We start from the raw sequence: 15827 nt of genomic DNA, 5'->3' as shown, positions 1-15827 counted from the left end.
AGAGATAATATTCTCCCAGCCTGAAAAAGTTAGGTTCATTGCTCTGTAGTGCAGTCTCAGTTCTGCTCCCAGCATTTGGGAAATACCTCCATCTTCTCCCTGGGATCCGTGTTTTGTAAGGAATCCAGGGACTTGGTATCTCCACTGCACCCATCTTTCCCAATGAAACAAGTCATTCAGAGGAAAGCAACTAATTAGAAGGACTGATTTCTTTAACATTTCTTGAAAAAAGTATCTTATCTTGCAATAGAGTAAGCAGCCTTGCTCCAAAAGAAACCAACAAAACCCCATTGCCATGGCTGGCTGACAGCCTAATCCCCTTTTAATTGGCTATGGGTAGAGAATAATCCCACAAATCCCAGATGCTGGTCAATCAGTGAACACTCAGAACTGCAGACTGGGCAAGAGGAGAAGATGGGGACACCATCCCCAAAATAAAAACAGACGTTTCCCAAATCATATGACTTTATTGGCATTACAAAGCATAATGGAATATAATAGATCTTGAAGTTATCTGGTAGGAGAGAAAGAGACAAGGATGCCTACAGAGAAGCACCCAGTGTTCTTATTTGATGCAGGTATTGATGGCTGAAACTCCAGCAAACATTTCCTGTTCTATCTACTAATGAACACAAGATGTGGACTGGCTGGTGCCAAAATGCAAGACTCCAAGATCAGCTTTGGAACATTGTTTAGGTGGATTGCTAAAACAGATTTACCACCCTTGAGTACAACAAGATGGGAATCCTTTGCCTTGACACAATGCTGCCATAGGAACAGCATTCACCTCGCTGAACCAAAAAATCAGCTCAGCCCAATTTGCTGATTTCATCTGAAATTCCGTTTAAGGATCAGTCCAAACCACAACCCTGTTGCTCCAAAACAGGCCTGCTAAGTTTAACAAGATTCTTCCAGAATGTTAAGTTGTAGCCAGCAGCTCAAGTGTTCACTCAGTTCTGTGTTCAGAGTCCCATCAGGGCCCATTTGTCTCCTGCCTTTCTGCCTCCAGGGAAACGCAGCCTCTAATCTCCTCCTCCCCAATTCAGTCAGCCCACACCTGTCTATAAGTGTGTAGTACACAGTTGACTCTGTATGTATGCTAACAGAGAGGCAGGTGTGGACTTTCCAACCTGAACCTCTGGAGGAGATCGTGTTCCACCCTAAGGCACAAAATTTAATTACCTTTCTTATCTTCTTTCCACCAGCTATAAAAGATGCCCGGTGATCATGAAAATATCCAGTCCTTTATTCAAGTTCCCCATGGTATTTGGCTCAGTGTTCAGTGCCGACATTACATTCCACAGGCTGATTATAGGCTCCATAAAGCAGAATCCTCCTGTATCAGTTCTAAAAATTTACAGCCTTTTAATTGCTTTTGGTGACTCCCTGTTATCAGGTTATGGAGCAGCAGAGAAGGAGGAACAGCTGGTTTACTTCCAGTGCAGCCTTCTGCCCAGTCCTGCTCAACTCAGCTCATTTTGCTTTTCTATGACTGCTTTCTACATTGATCTTGGCTTTTACATTTCCTCTGACAACAAATGGAACATCAAGTTCAATCAAACATTGATTAGAATGCACAGTCAATATAAAAAGGGACCAGTTCCTGTAGGACAGTGGTTCTCAGACCAAGATGTTCATAGTGTTGCCTATGGAAATGCCCTGTTTAGTAGGGCCTACATATGTAGCACTGGGGCTTAATTCACGATATTTGGACAACCTAGTTACTTGGTGCCCAAAAGGCAAATAATCCATCTGGGTGGCAGTACCTTACTGAACCAGGCCTTTGATTTGACCAATGTTTGTTGTGCTCTTCCCCCTTTCTTCACCTGGCTCATTTGCTATTACTTCCATTTGTCTCATTCTTCCAGTCATACCCCCTGTCTTCTGCCACTTTGCTTCCAAGCATGGAACAGCCTTCTCATTCTCATAGCTGCAAGCTGATCCAGACATAAAATGTTTGGAAGAGACGCCTGAGGGGGGACATGATTGAGACATACAAAATTATGCAGGGGATGGACAGAGTGGATAGGGAGATGCTCTTGACACTCTCACATAATACCAGAACCAGGGGACATCCACTAAAATTGAGTGTTGGGCGGGTTAGGACAGACAAAAGAAAATATTTGTTTACTCAGTGTGTGGTCGGTCTGTGGAACTCCTTGCCACAGGATGTGGTGCTGGCGTCTAGCCTAGACGCCTTTAAAAGGGGATTGGACAAGTTTCTGGAGGAAAAATCCATGACGGGGTACAAGCCATGATGTGTATGCACAACCTCCTGATTTTAGAAATGGGTTATGTCAGAATGCCAGATGCAAGGGAGGGCACCAGGATGAGGTCTCTTGTTATCTGGTGTGCTCCCTGGGGCATTTGGTGGGCCGCTGTGAGATACAGGAAGCTGGACTAGATGGGCCTATGGCCTGATCCAGTGGGGCTGTTCTTATGTTCTTATGTTCTTATGATCTTATGAGTGGGTTTATGTGGTAGATAAGGTATCAACTGCAGCTTCTCTCATATGAGATTTTCGAACAGGATTCCTGTTAATGTCATCCACCTTAGCATTCGCTTCAGCATAGAAAAGGCAGGATATTATTTTTAATAAATAAATAAATAAATAAATAAATACATACATACATACATACATACATACATACATACTGGATTAAGCTCTGGAAAAGTTACTTGGGTTACCAAGTTCCCATGAAATATTACCATACACATGTGTTCACATAATCCCTTAAAAAAAGCTAAGCTGCAAATGCAAAACATTACCACAGAAAAAACCTCAAATGTCAAACCTTTATTTCCCCCTCCTCTAAACCCTTCTTAAAACTCCATTTTGTCAGCAAAGTTTTTAACCCCATCTTGCTCGCAGCTCTATGGCCACAGACTTCATGGTTGGTCATGCTATCTAAGCAACCTTACGTGGTCATCTGGGATGATTCAGTGTTTCGCAAACTGTGGGTCAGGACCCACTAGGTGGGTCGAGAGCCAATTTCAGGTGGGCCCCCATTCATTTCAACATTTTAATATATCAGACTTGATGCAACCATGGTATGTGACTGCATTTGGGGAAATGTTACACATCTGTACTTTTAACAGGCTACTATGTATATTCTTTTAACAATCATAGTCAATGGGACTCCTGGGTAAGTGTGAGTAGGATTGCAGCCTATGGGCCAAATTCTATCCAACTTTCCAGCACTGGTGCAGCTGGCACAATGGGACATGCACTGCATCATGTGGTGGGGGAGCAATCACAGAAGTCTCTTGCAGGTAAGAGAATGTTTGTTCCCTTTCCTTGGGACTGCACTGTTGCAGCACTGGCACTGGAAAGTTGGATAGGATTGGGCCCTAAGATTGTTAAAAATGTTCCTGCTCGATGATGTCACTTCTGGTCATGACATCACTTCTGGTGAGTCCTGACAGATTCTCATTTTAAAAAGTGGGTTCCGGTGCTAAAAGTTTGAGAACCACTGATATATATCATATTCACATCACCATACTCTACAATGCACTCACTACACTACACCATTGGGGTTGGCCCTGGGAATCGTATTTTCCCTGCAACAAAGAATTCTGTTTTGAGTATTATCCACATTTGTCTGCAATCTCAGAGAGCTTCTGCTAGCCAGTGTATATGATACTGAACTAGATGGACCAATTGTCTGACTCAGGATAAGGCCACTTCACATACAGATTGTATATTGGTTGGAATTTATATAAACATTTTCAGGTGTTCATAACACCTTGCATCCATTATTTGCATCCATTATTCTCCCTGGGTCATCATGTTTTCTCTTTGGCTTCTTTCCTCCCTCCCTCCTCCCTGCCCACTCCTTCCATAGGCAGTCCTGTGAATATTTACCTGGGAATAAGCCCCACTGAACACAGTGGAAGTTACTTCCAAGTAAACATGTATATCCTATACATAGTATAGGATTGTACAGCTAGACACCTTGCAGGCAGGCAGACCACTCCTCCAACTTCTCCCCCTCCCACACACACATTTTTCTTCCTTCCACTCTGTTGCTTCCCTCCCCTTCCTCTCTCACTTCCCCACCATGGTCTTTTTTTCTGTCCTTCCTTTTCTCCCTTCTCTGCTTCCCACCCTTCCCTGCTATCCTGGGGCTGTTGCTCATTCCTTCACTCAGCCATCTTACTTTTGGTGATGAATGGACAGCAGTGACATCACCAGAGTGGTGTTGGGGGTGCAGGCAACATCAGGTGATGTGCACAGGGGGGTGATACCACTATAGGTCAATTTTTTTTAATCTTGGTATTTTCAAATAATACCATAATGTTATATATCATTTGATGCAAAATTTCATGCAGAATGCAATGAAACAAACCATGTCGAAATATCCCAATTGTATCAGAAGTATATAGCCAAACGAACCAGCTGGGGGGGGGAATTGTGCATCACCATGCCCACCCCCTGTGGCGGTGCCCTGCCCACTGCATGGGAGGGGGTCCATGGGGTGACGCACTGGCCTTCTGCTCTGGGTGATGCAAACCCTAGTGACGTCACTGATGGACAGCTCTCTCATTCTTCCTCTCCAAGTCTGGTTCCTTTTTTCAACAATAGCTGCAACTTCCGCTCCTTTCTCCAGATCCTCCTCATTTCTGCATTCTGGGCCTTTTCAAAAGGCAAGGCAGGCATGGAAAGGAAGAAGGAAACCAACAAGGGCAATAGAGACTATAGTGGTTGGGTGAGCACCCACTAAATTAGTCTCTACCACTCTCCCTGGTCATCTTCTTCTCTGGGACCAAACTTTACCTTTTCAAGAGGCACAGAGATAGGTTGGAGTGGGAGGCAGCTGAGAAGGAGGTGGAATTAAAGTGTTCCCCTAGCTAATGCCCGAGACATGACAACTGGTGTCCTCATATAGACACGATGTCAACCCCTGTTCATCTGTCAATCCCTGGCCTCTCCCTTCACCCCTTTTAACCAACTTGTAGGTCACAAGTCTTCAAGAAGTGTGTGTCTGTGCCTTGCTAGCATCTGTACTGCATCTCATTGGCTGATGGCACTAAATGAATGCCATCCCTGTACTAAATGTATTTTTAGCTTGGCCTTGCTGCTAAGCAATGGAGAAATTTAAAAATCCACCCATTTGTTTAAGTCAATATATGCAAATAAGCAGCAGCCAATTTTTAAATTCAGGCTTGCCAGCACTCTTTATGAGGTTAGAAATCCGGCCGGTTTTGGAAATGTGTGCTCCAAAGGGAGATCATTTCCGGCCCCCCCAAATTTATTCAACACTACATTAACACCACCACTTCGGATACAAACCTACTTGGTCTGACTTTTAGCCAAACCAAATGACTCTTCTGGCTTTAGATCAGAGGGAGAAAGGTTTCATTCCTGCTGCAAGATGCATCTGGAAAACATTGTTATGGATGGCGAAGCCAGCCTAGACTGATAAACAAAGGATGAGGGACTTATTTATTTGTTTTGCAAAGTGTATATATATGCAGCATGCATAGCCGTCCAACTTCTGCTTGAGGCCCTTTCTGTTTTTTAAAGTAGAGGAGACTGACACAGCAGACAGCAAGAATTAATTCCCCCTTTGGATCAGGAAACTTCCCAGGTGCATCAGGAGGATGTCCGCTATGCCAGTAAAACCAATTACATGTGCTCTCACCCAATTAGTTTCTAATTATGGCCTTGTAACACATTCAACATAATTAACATGTAAATTACACAGTGTGTTTATATTCAATAACTGCTTCCCAGTGTTCTTGTCAGCAGGAACTATGCCGGGTTGTGTGCGTGTGAGTGCGCCTATCTGTCTGTCTGTGTGTGTGGGATGGGTCCTGGCTTTTCTTTCCTTGTCTTTTCCTTTCTAATATGTGTAACTGAATTTAACTGAAATGCCAGCAGAGTAACCAGTGCCATATTTCAGCACCCAGAAGGCTCACACCCTTGACGACAGCTTGTTCCTGAGGGGATTCTTCAAATGATCCTTTCTCCCCCCCCCCCCACTGGAGTGTTGTGTGGGGCGTAAAAGAGACACAGGGGAAGTGCTAGACAGAGGTGAGTATGTAAGCAAAGACAAAAGATAATCACAGAAGCTGCAAGAGAGTGGAGAAGATGAATCAGACAGAAGACAAAAAAGAAATCGTGGGGGGACTGCATACCTAGAAAGATGGGGAAGGGGGATTTTCTAAAATCCTGGGGAAAAAAAGTCAAGGAAAACCAAGTTAACCTTGTGCCACTTCTATGCATCTGTGCTTTCATTTTTATTTTCATTTGTAATGCAAGAAGTGTTGAGCCTGAATTTGCCTGGAACCCAACTTCTTCATATATGACAGGGGTGGCCTAACTGCAGCATGCAAGCCACACGGGGCTCATTGACATATAACATGCTGCTCCCCGAAATATGTTGGCTGAGCTCCTTTTTCCATCACAATTACTATAAAAGGTTAATAAGAAATTCAGTCTTTATAATGTTCAATTGGGTATAAACTGAGAGTCCACTGGATTAAAACAGAAGTTTAATGTTCATCGTAAGCAAATATATCTAAGAATTTAAATGCTCGCAAACATCTGAAGTTTATCACATGTGGCTCTTACATTAAGCAAGTTTGGCCAGCCCCCATATATGAGCACTGGCTGTGGTTATTAGGTACAGCTGGACCTTGGTATCCTTGGGGAGGGTCCAGGAATGGATCAGATACCAAAATCTGCAGATAATTGAATCCACAGGTGGATCCTGCAGGTCCACATCATGCAGGCCCTGGAGGTATCTGAGGCTCAGTGACACCGCATGTGGCCTCCCTGGGCTTCAGACCACCTCCTGGATGCGAGTGGAAGACTCTTCTGGTCACATCTGGGAGGTACAGGTTGGCCCTCCTGATGTGGGTCGGGACCCGCATTGGGTCAAATCTGCAGGTCCTGAATCCATGGATAAGGAGGACACACCTGTACATTTCTATCCTGCCCGTCCTCCAATAAGCTCAGAAGGTGGCATATATTGCTCTCTCCCCTCACAACCATGCTGTGAGGTAGGCAACCTGCTGTGAGATTTGGTGAGACCAAGGTCAACAAGTGAGCTTCATGGTGGAGTGGGAAGCTGAACTTTTGTCTTCCTTTCCTACACAACAGTGGGTGTCATGCTAGTTGAGCATGTTAATTAGGTTTCTAATCACCCTTTCTCCTCAGGCTCAAGGAGGGCAACATGGTGTCTCACCCTAGCTATAAATGCTGGTGTGCTCCAAGCCCCTTGCATTCTCTGCTAATCATTGGGGGGGGGGGTGTCTTGAATGAAGGGAAGAGTTATTTGATGGCAGTGGGTTTCTTGCAGGAAGCTAAAGGCAACTAGTCTTTCTTTTGCCTATATCTCTTTGTTAGGTACAGTAGTAAGGGCTCTCTGCATGGGTGTATTCATCACTGCGAAACCATGGAGTTGTGTGTTTTCATGGACCTCCATTCACCAAGAAGGCCAATGCAATGTGTCAGGGAAAATAAGGGTTGCGCCTCCTTCTAGCAAAGGATTCCTCTGCCCACCTAATTTTTCATACTCATCTCGCTTTGACTAACCTGTCCCCCTTTCCATTCTCTTCACTGCTTGCCCTTTCACATTAAATTTAAATCTTTACTTCTTTCTCTTAAATTCTTCACTCTGTTGCTCTGCTTTATGTCTTTTTTCTTTATTCCCATCTGTGTTTTTCTAACCTCTTTCTTAAACCCAGAACCTCTTATCTAAGAACTGCACCTTATCTTTAAAGCTCCCTCCCTTTTACTCCTCACTGCCATCTTTCAAGATGCTGCTGAAAACCTTTGTCTGACTAACCTTCACCTCATTCCTTGCCCCTTCTCTCTTCTGAACATGGTTTTAGAGTAGAGCAGAGTCCCAATGATTTTATTCTTGTGCTAATTCTAGTAGGCTTCAAGCCCAATCGTATACAGGTCTAATCAGAATTAAGTCCCATTGTGTTCAATGGGTCTTTTCCCAGGAAAGTGTGCATAGGATTGTACTCTTACAACCTATTAGTAGAGGTGTTTGAAAACAGTTATTTATTTTACTCAGAAGTAAGCCCATTGTGTTCAGTATGACTTAGCCTGTCATCCTATCTTACTCACTGGAAACAAATATCTCTACCTATTGGGTGTTCACGATGATGAAACTCAGGTTAAGAACATAAGAACAGCCCCGCTGGATCAGGCCATAGGCCCATCTAGTCCAGCTTCCTGTATCTCACAGCGGCCCCCCAAATGCCCTAAGGAGCACACCTGATAACAAGAGACCTCATTCTGGTCTTGTATCTGGCATTCTGATACAAAGCCCATTTCTAAAATCAGGAGGTAGCACATACACATCATGGCTTGTAACCCATAATGGATTTTTCCTCCAGAAACTAGTCCAATCCCCTTTTAAAGGTGTCCAGGCCAGACGCCATCACCACAGTGAATGCCACAGGTTCTACCACAGTGAATGCCTCTGTGGCACTGTAAATGGTGTACCTCTGCTGAATGCATCAGAGCCACCAGCTCTGTGCACCTGCCACTGATGAACCCAGTGTGTGCCAGAGCAGGTAAGATGGGGGCAGGTCTTGGCAGCAGTCATTCACACTGGATCCTATCCCTTTTTTCTGGCCCAGCCCTACGTCCTTCCTCTCCGTGGACAAAAGAGCTGGCGTGGGTCTGAGGAGACCCATTGGTGATCAGGTAGCCTACTGGAAGGTAAATACATTTTTATTTACCTCTTGTTGGCCATCTAATCACCCCCACCACTACCACAGCATGTAGTGCGTGCTCTTGATAGCAGTGGTGCATGCTATAAACATGTTATAGATTTGCATTTAAGAAATACATCATCACTGTGATGATTCTTCTGCTGTATCTATAATGGCAGTAAGATTCACTAGGTACTGCATGAGAACCTCTGGGCATATCTGTTGAGGGGCTAGCAATGCTCTACCTTAATATCTTCAGATTCGTTATGCTCTTGGCTTCCTCATGTTCATGCCATGAGACATTAGAGTGAGAGCTGCCTATCACAATGGAATTTGGAGACAAAAATAAATACTCCCAACTGCCCCTTAGCTACATAGGTGTAAGTCTCACTGACTATGTACAAGGGGCACTGAACAAACATTATTTCTGTGAAGTAGAATAAGGACCCACAGGGTGAAAAGCTGCATACACTAAACTTCTTCAGCTTAAATGTTCTGTGCATTTTTGGGGGCCTTTCCTTTTTATTTAAAAACAAAAACTGTATCCACAGTAGCTGCATGCTGGGATTATGTGAGGGAAGCCAGACTGAGCCCTGCCAAGCCAGGGGAGCCTAGAGAGACAGGAAATGTGTCTCTTTCCTTTCAGATAACAAGTTTGCCACATAATGTGGATGAATGGACTGAAGCTGCAACTCTGTTATTGCAATCAGGAGTCCATCACCTCCCCCAGCTGAGCTTGATTAGGAGTCTCCTGAAGACAGGAAGACCTACTGGGGAAAAAATGCTAAGAAAAGTCTTGCAGGGAGGGAAGTATTAAGAAGAGCATGACAGATGAAGCCTGCCAAGGCATGGACAGGAAGGAAGACTGAAGATATGCTGACTACTATGGGGAGGAGAGAGAGAGAGAGAGAGAGTGCATGCAACCCCTAAGCCAAGGAATTATGACTTCCCTTAGGAAAGCTGTATAACTGAGAAAGTCTCATCACCTTCTGGAGAGGTAAAAACAACAAAAGAGACCTACAACACCATGAAGAGTGGCAATAAAAGTTGCCACTAAACTGTGGCAACTTCACCTGGGATTTGTGAGCTGCTGAGACCATTTTCCCAATGCCCAACAAAAGTTGTCAGTGTTGTTGTGTCATGTTCTCCAGACCTTCTACTCCATGGCAGAAAGCAAACTGTATTCCCTTCTACTACTATTCCATATCCAAGGAGCTAGCTACAAGTCTTACACAAACCTGTGCAAGGGAGACCTGATGCCATTTAGAGAGAGAGAGAGAGAGAGAGAGAGAGAGAGAGAGAGAGAAGCTCTTTCAGGGGGAAGCAATTTGGAACAGGGTTAAGAGTTGTTCCTTTTTTCTACTCCAAATTCACCCCCTTCCAGCACAACTTTTCTTTAGATTTTTCAGAAAACAAAACATCAAAAACCATCAAACATCCTATGTGAGGGCTGCTTTACAAGCCTCTGTGTGTATAACATCTATAGAATTGCCAACTCTCGTTGAAAGAATTCCTGGAGATTCTTTTTGTTCCCCAAAACATGCTGTAGTATAGTTTAGCCAAGGAGGCCTCCTTAAAAATCTCCAGAATTGCTTTCAGTAGTCTCCCACAGATTGATATCAATTCTGAGAGACTCCAGGCTAATCCTGGAGACACTAAGCAAACGGGAGCTACTACATTTTTTTTCTTTGCATCACTCCAAGCACAGATGAGATTTGTAGCATGGGCTGCACAAGTAGGCTACTATGCTTTACTCAAAGAAAGGAGATGATCAAAATTGTGCAAAGCAGTACTCCAGATCCTGGTGACAGACAAGGCCTCTCTTAAAAGATGCTTGCTATTGCACTTCCAGGTTTGTAGCTACTTAAGCTGAAGTAAGCATGCTGGTTTTTAAGGAGTCACAAGATTCTTTGCTTATCCCACTATCCTTCAGGAGACATGGCTCTGACACGATGCCCATCCCAAGTTCACATGCCAACCTGGAGGACACTAGGAACCAGGACGCTGCTTTTTGCCTTACGGTGAGCATGCCACTGCTTTTGCAACCATGCACTGACACAGACTTAACAAAGTTGACCTTATTTAAGATTAGTGGATACTACTGAAGCCGACGGCTACAGACCTAAATCATTCTGACAGGAGGAAAATTCTCTTTAAAATCTACACACTCCACGAATCCAAGCAGACTCAAATGGAACCATCAGTTATTCACACTTGTGCAATACCACCATTATTGTTAAGAATGTTTAGATACCACTTTTAACTGAAAAGCATTCAAAGTGCTTGACATATTAAAAATAAATGGTTTCCTGTCTTAAAAGGTTTCACAATCTAAGACAGATGCCGAACAAACACCAACAATAGCCACTGGAAAAGATGCTATGCTGAGGGTGAATAGGCAGCAACAGGGCACTCCTGGATTTTCCAGATACCGTACATTAGGCCTACCCAGCATTCCTTGAAATAGCATTACTCAACAGGTCCTATACCTGTAATGCTGTGGAGGAGAAATGGGAACACTTTCTACTTAAGGCTGCTTCATTCACAACATTTTTCCTCCTTAGGGCTTGTTTGCTTTTGATGAGAGTACATAGGTGTACATGTTTTTTGACACTCCTTTAGGGCCAGAAATAAGAGATTGCAGAGCCATCAGAAGCTCAACTCCAGGCAAAAAAGCTAAAGATTAACTGGCATAGCTCTTTAAAATGTATCTATATTATATAAAGCCTAGCTCTAAATAGGTCAGAGATACTAGGTTAGAAGATGGAAGCTGCATTCTATTTTGTCCTAATTTGAACAGATCTCAGTAGGGAACATGACTCAGTAAAGGCCATACAAATCAGAGTTATGCCCCAGATTAAGAGTTCTGTGGTGTGGTCTTCACTGCCACATCTCCACACCTGGTTTTGGTGCAAGAATCTTGGTGGGCACTATCAGGAACAGCCAAGCGCATGGAAAAACACAATCGGTTCAAAAGGAAAAGGTGAGGTCTTGCCCACTCACCTTTGGGGGGGGCAGCACTGTTGTCATGACAGTGTCTAAAGTCAGGCAATGTGCTGCTCCTGGAATGAGCAGGGTGAGGGCAGCCTCAAGGTTCTGGGAAGGGAGAAATTGTTCTTTCTTTTTGTCTACAAAGAAGCCTCCAGAAGGGAAAAAGGCATGCAATGGCTTTGTGAATGACTGTGTGAAAAGATCTCTATCAAGTCTCCAAGTACACAAGCTCTCATGGTCTGGTTTTGACTGACTGAGTGGCATGCTCCAAGCTGGCCTCAGCAGTGATGTGGTAAGGAGGTTAACCTTTGCCCTCTCTGCTGAAAAAGGGTTGTATATTGCAGCATTTCTGAGGTACCAGTCCTGCTGCTTCAAAAGCTTATTAATGCTCCAGGATCGATGCCTCGCTTGAGATGAGAGAGAGAGAGCTGGGTGTCATCTACATGGTTGGTGACACTCAACTCCAAAACTCCAGATAATCTCTGCCAGTACTTTCATGTAGATGCTAAATAGCACAGGGGTCAGAATGGAACCCTGTGGCACTCCACATGCCCAAGGCCAGGGTGTCACACAGATACCCCCAGCAACACCTTCTGGGTTTTGTTGACCAGAAACGACTGGAATGACCACAAGGTGCCTTCAAGGCCCAGACCAGCCAACAAACCCAGAAGGTGAGACCCCCACCTGCGTCTAAGATCGAACATTTCATGCACAAGTTTTCCACTCTCTGCTGTCTGCAAGAATTAGGTCTATGTTGGCTTATGTTCTAGGGATGAAGTTGACTGGTGCCAAGTTGTTGGGGGACTTGGGGAACAGGCATTCACTAGGCACTCCTGTGGGGCATGGGGCACTAACTCTGCAACCAGTACTAAGGGTTCAGGGGTCAGCCCGACCAGGTGGGCCCTCAACTAGTGATTCATTTGGCTGACCTCAGATATCACCCTGCATTGGTACAGCTTTTTTGAGCTCAAGCATGGGAGAAAGAAGCTACTTGGAAAGGACGAATTGCTCATTAGACAGTTTTTCCACAAACCAAGAGGATTTTCAGGCCACATTACTAACCTGATGTGTCTTCTCTCTAGCACCAATATTCATAGTGTTGTTGGCCCTTGAACTGCTAGTGACCAAGGCCCACAGGTAGCTGTACTCTCTCACTCTCTTTCTAGCAATCACAGCAGGGGCACAAGAAACTAAATACAGTACCAGCTGGTTTCAACTGAAGGTACACCTCTTTGTTCTGGCATTGTCACGCAAATGCCCCACTCCCAATCTACCTCTTCCCTTCACTTTCTTCTTGCATGCCTAGTCTCTTGAATGGAAAGCCTGAGGCAGGTTCTATAATAAATACATATAGTTAATGTAGATGATCTCAAAATGAACAACAGTCCCTACCCATCATGACTGGGAAAATAGCACTCGTTTTCAAAATGCTTTGCAGCTGTGCAGTTTCCTAGAACGTGTGTGCGTCCGTCCATAATAATGATATTACATCATTCATAATTTGCATGGGCCATAATCCAATACCACGAGTGCCACAGGTTTCAGTCAGCAACCCGTTTTGGATTATGGCTATAATGTGAAAATTATTTTGCAAAATGAGATGATTATATTTTAAAACATGTTAGAAAATTCATATCTCAGTCATTCTATAAAAACAAATGTTTTTACCGTTTCAGGAGGACCATAAGATCTTTGGTAAATGAAACACACATGCACACACACAGAGCCCAAATTATCCTCTTGATCATTTGGCGTTCTGGATGAAGGTTGCAACTCTAAACACATTTAATAAATAGAGAGTAAGTCTAATTGAACTAAGAGTAAGTCTAATTGAACTCAGTGGGACTTACTTCAGTGTAAACTTGCTTAGAATTCCACTGAAAAAGTTGTGTCATTAGCACAAAAGGTTATGTTCATTTTTTTAAAAACCGCACACACCCCAAAGCACCCAGAGTACCAGTTAAGGATGGGTGCTATTTGAATAAAGACAGCATTCGCTCATTTGCAAAACAATTCATTACACAATATGGCATTCACATCACATACCATACACAATGGTCTGCTTGTTATAATGTGTCAAGTGATGGCTCATTCTGACCAAGATTATTTTTCCCAATTTTCAACACGTTTGGCAACTTTCTACATGCACTCTTCAGTTTTACCACAGAAAAATCAATTCTGACATCAGAGAATCACTGTTAACATCACCAAAAGAACATACCTCTCTCAGTCAACCTCCTGACAGTTCAACAGTTATACTATGCCAAGCACACTCTTGGCATCAATATACATAAATAGCAATTGTAACCATTTATTAGAAGCATATTGTCTGGAATCTTTCAGAAGTGTCTTGCCAGACCTCCGACTGCTACATTTATACTGAAAGGTCCTATAAACAAACAGGGATGACCTTGGCAAACACTTGGTCTTGTCATTCAGTCTTCACTGGAAGAAGGCTTGCTTACGTTCTTGGCTGATATCTGTCTCAATTAAGTATGGTGTCTTCAAGGTAAACTTTCAAAAGGTCAAGGTCTTTCATACAAAGAAGAAAAATTCCAAAAAGTTAGAAATTAAGGATCAGTTGAAATCCTGGGAGGTTTGCTATTTCTCAATTAGATACTAGGATGCTGGAATTCAAGTCAAGTCAAGTCAAGTCAACCTTTATTAGACATAAACATTTGGTAGGTGAAGACTCTGTACGGAAACCGTAGAGAGAATATAAACCTAAGTAGTACACAAATATATGTATATGTGCACACCTACGTGTATATACAGATACAAACGTACAATACATTTTACATACAAACATGTATTATTTAAAAAACAAAACAATCAGTTACTCTGCAGATATTGCCAAAGATGTAATGTACTCAGTGATTACTTGCTACAGAAAGCTTGGCTCGATTCAAATTAGGTACACAAATTTAGGAACTGTGCGACTGAGAGGGTTGTATGCTCTACATCACCTGCTAGAAGGAATTGAATTATAGCTTTCTCAGAATGCCCTGTTTTAGCATGGAGCAAGGGAGAGAGAAATTGCTGTCTTAGTGCTTGACATCTGGGACAGTGCAACATAATGTGTGTGGATGATTCTACTTCACCTAAATTGCAGCTACATAAATGATCTTCCCAGGAGGCATTTCTAAATCTGCCATGTAAGTCATTAGAGGGGGTCACGTTACAATGTACCAAGGTAAAGGCCCTTCTCTCAAGGGGGTGCACTAGGAGGGACAGATATTTTGGTTGTTGACCACTTGTAATTTTAAGATGAAAATTCAGAGGGGAACATTTTTTCTGTGCTGCACTTAGAATCTCTTGCCTTTCTATATCATATAGTCTGGTTTTCACAAGTCTGGTGATAACCTCTGGAGAGGGAGCTCCTTGATCGACCTCAAGGCCCATCTGTTGAGTTTTTTTATGAAATAGTACTAGGCAAGGAGTTAACGTTGGATCAGTCAACAGCCCCTTTAGCAGCAGGTCGTGATCAGCCCTGAAAAAGACTTTGGCCCAGTATTTTAAAAAACTGGACCATGCATGTAACTCCAGACTGTGTTGACCTGATTCCAGGCAGAGTGCTGTGTAGGGAACGCAATGTGGTAAGCCGAGAATTTTGTAAAGAAATTTGGATTGAACCCTTTCAATTGTGTTATTTAATGCCGGCATCCATACTGGGATGCCATATAAAATTTGTGGAATGACTTTAGCATTAAAAGCTTGCAAAGCAGCTGGTACAAACCGGTTGCCCCAGGAGAAGAAAAAGCGAGTTATGGCTCGAACCACTGGTTTGGATGAATTAATTGCAATTGATCGATGAGAGGACCAGGAATGCTTGTAATGAAATCGAAGACCAAGGTACTGGAATTCCTTGACCTGCTGTATTAATTTTCCACTGAAAAGCCAAGATTGTGGTTTCCATGAGTTCCCAGGTATTCAATAAAATAAAATAAAATAACTGGGCAAACTTCCTCACTAGCCTTCTGATACAAACTCATATACAAACTTCTTTAAAATTATTAACTTACAAAAGAGAGATTCTTGGGCTACAATCCTATGCACACTTACCAGGGGTAAGCCCCTTTGAACACATGGCAACTTACTTGCGAATAAACATGCATAAGATTGCACATTGCGTGCTGTAATCATTGAAGGCACAGAGG

General features: G+C 43.3%; 1 protein-coding gene across 2 annotated transcripts in view; it reads right to left on the bottom strand.

The window, feature by feature from the left end:
* SEMA3F (semaphorin 3F) overlaps nucleotides 1-15827 on the bottom strand; it is a 160779-nt gene that overhangs the window by 104081 nt on the left and 40871 nt on the right. The gene's annotated exons all lie outside the window — the stretch shown is intronic.

Source organism: Tiliqua scincoides, chromosome 2, assembly GCF_035046505.1.
Source record: "Tiliqua scincoides isolate rTilSci1 chromosome 2, rTilSci1.hap2, whole genome shotgun sequence".
In the NCBI taxonomy this organism is placed as follows: Eukaryota; Metazoa; Chordata; class Lepidosauria; order Squamata; family Scincidae; genus Tiliqua; species Tiliqua scincoides.
This window is presented reverse-complemented; position numbering and strand designations above follow the sequence as displayed.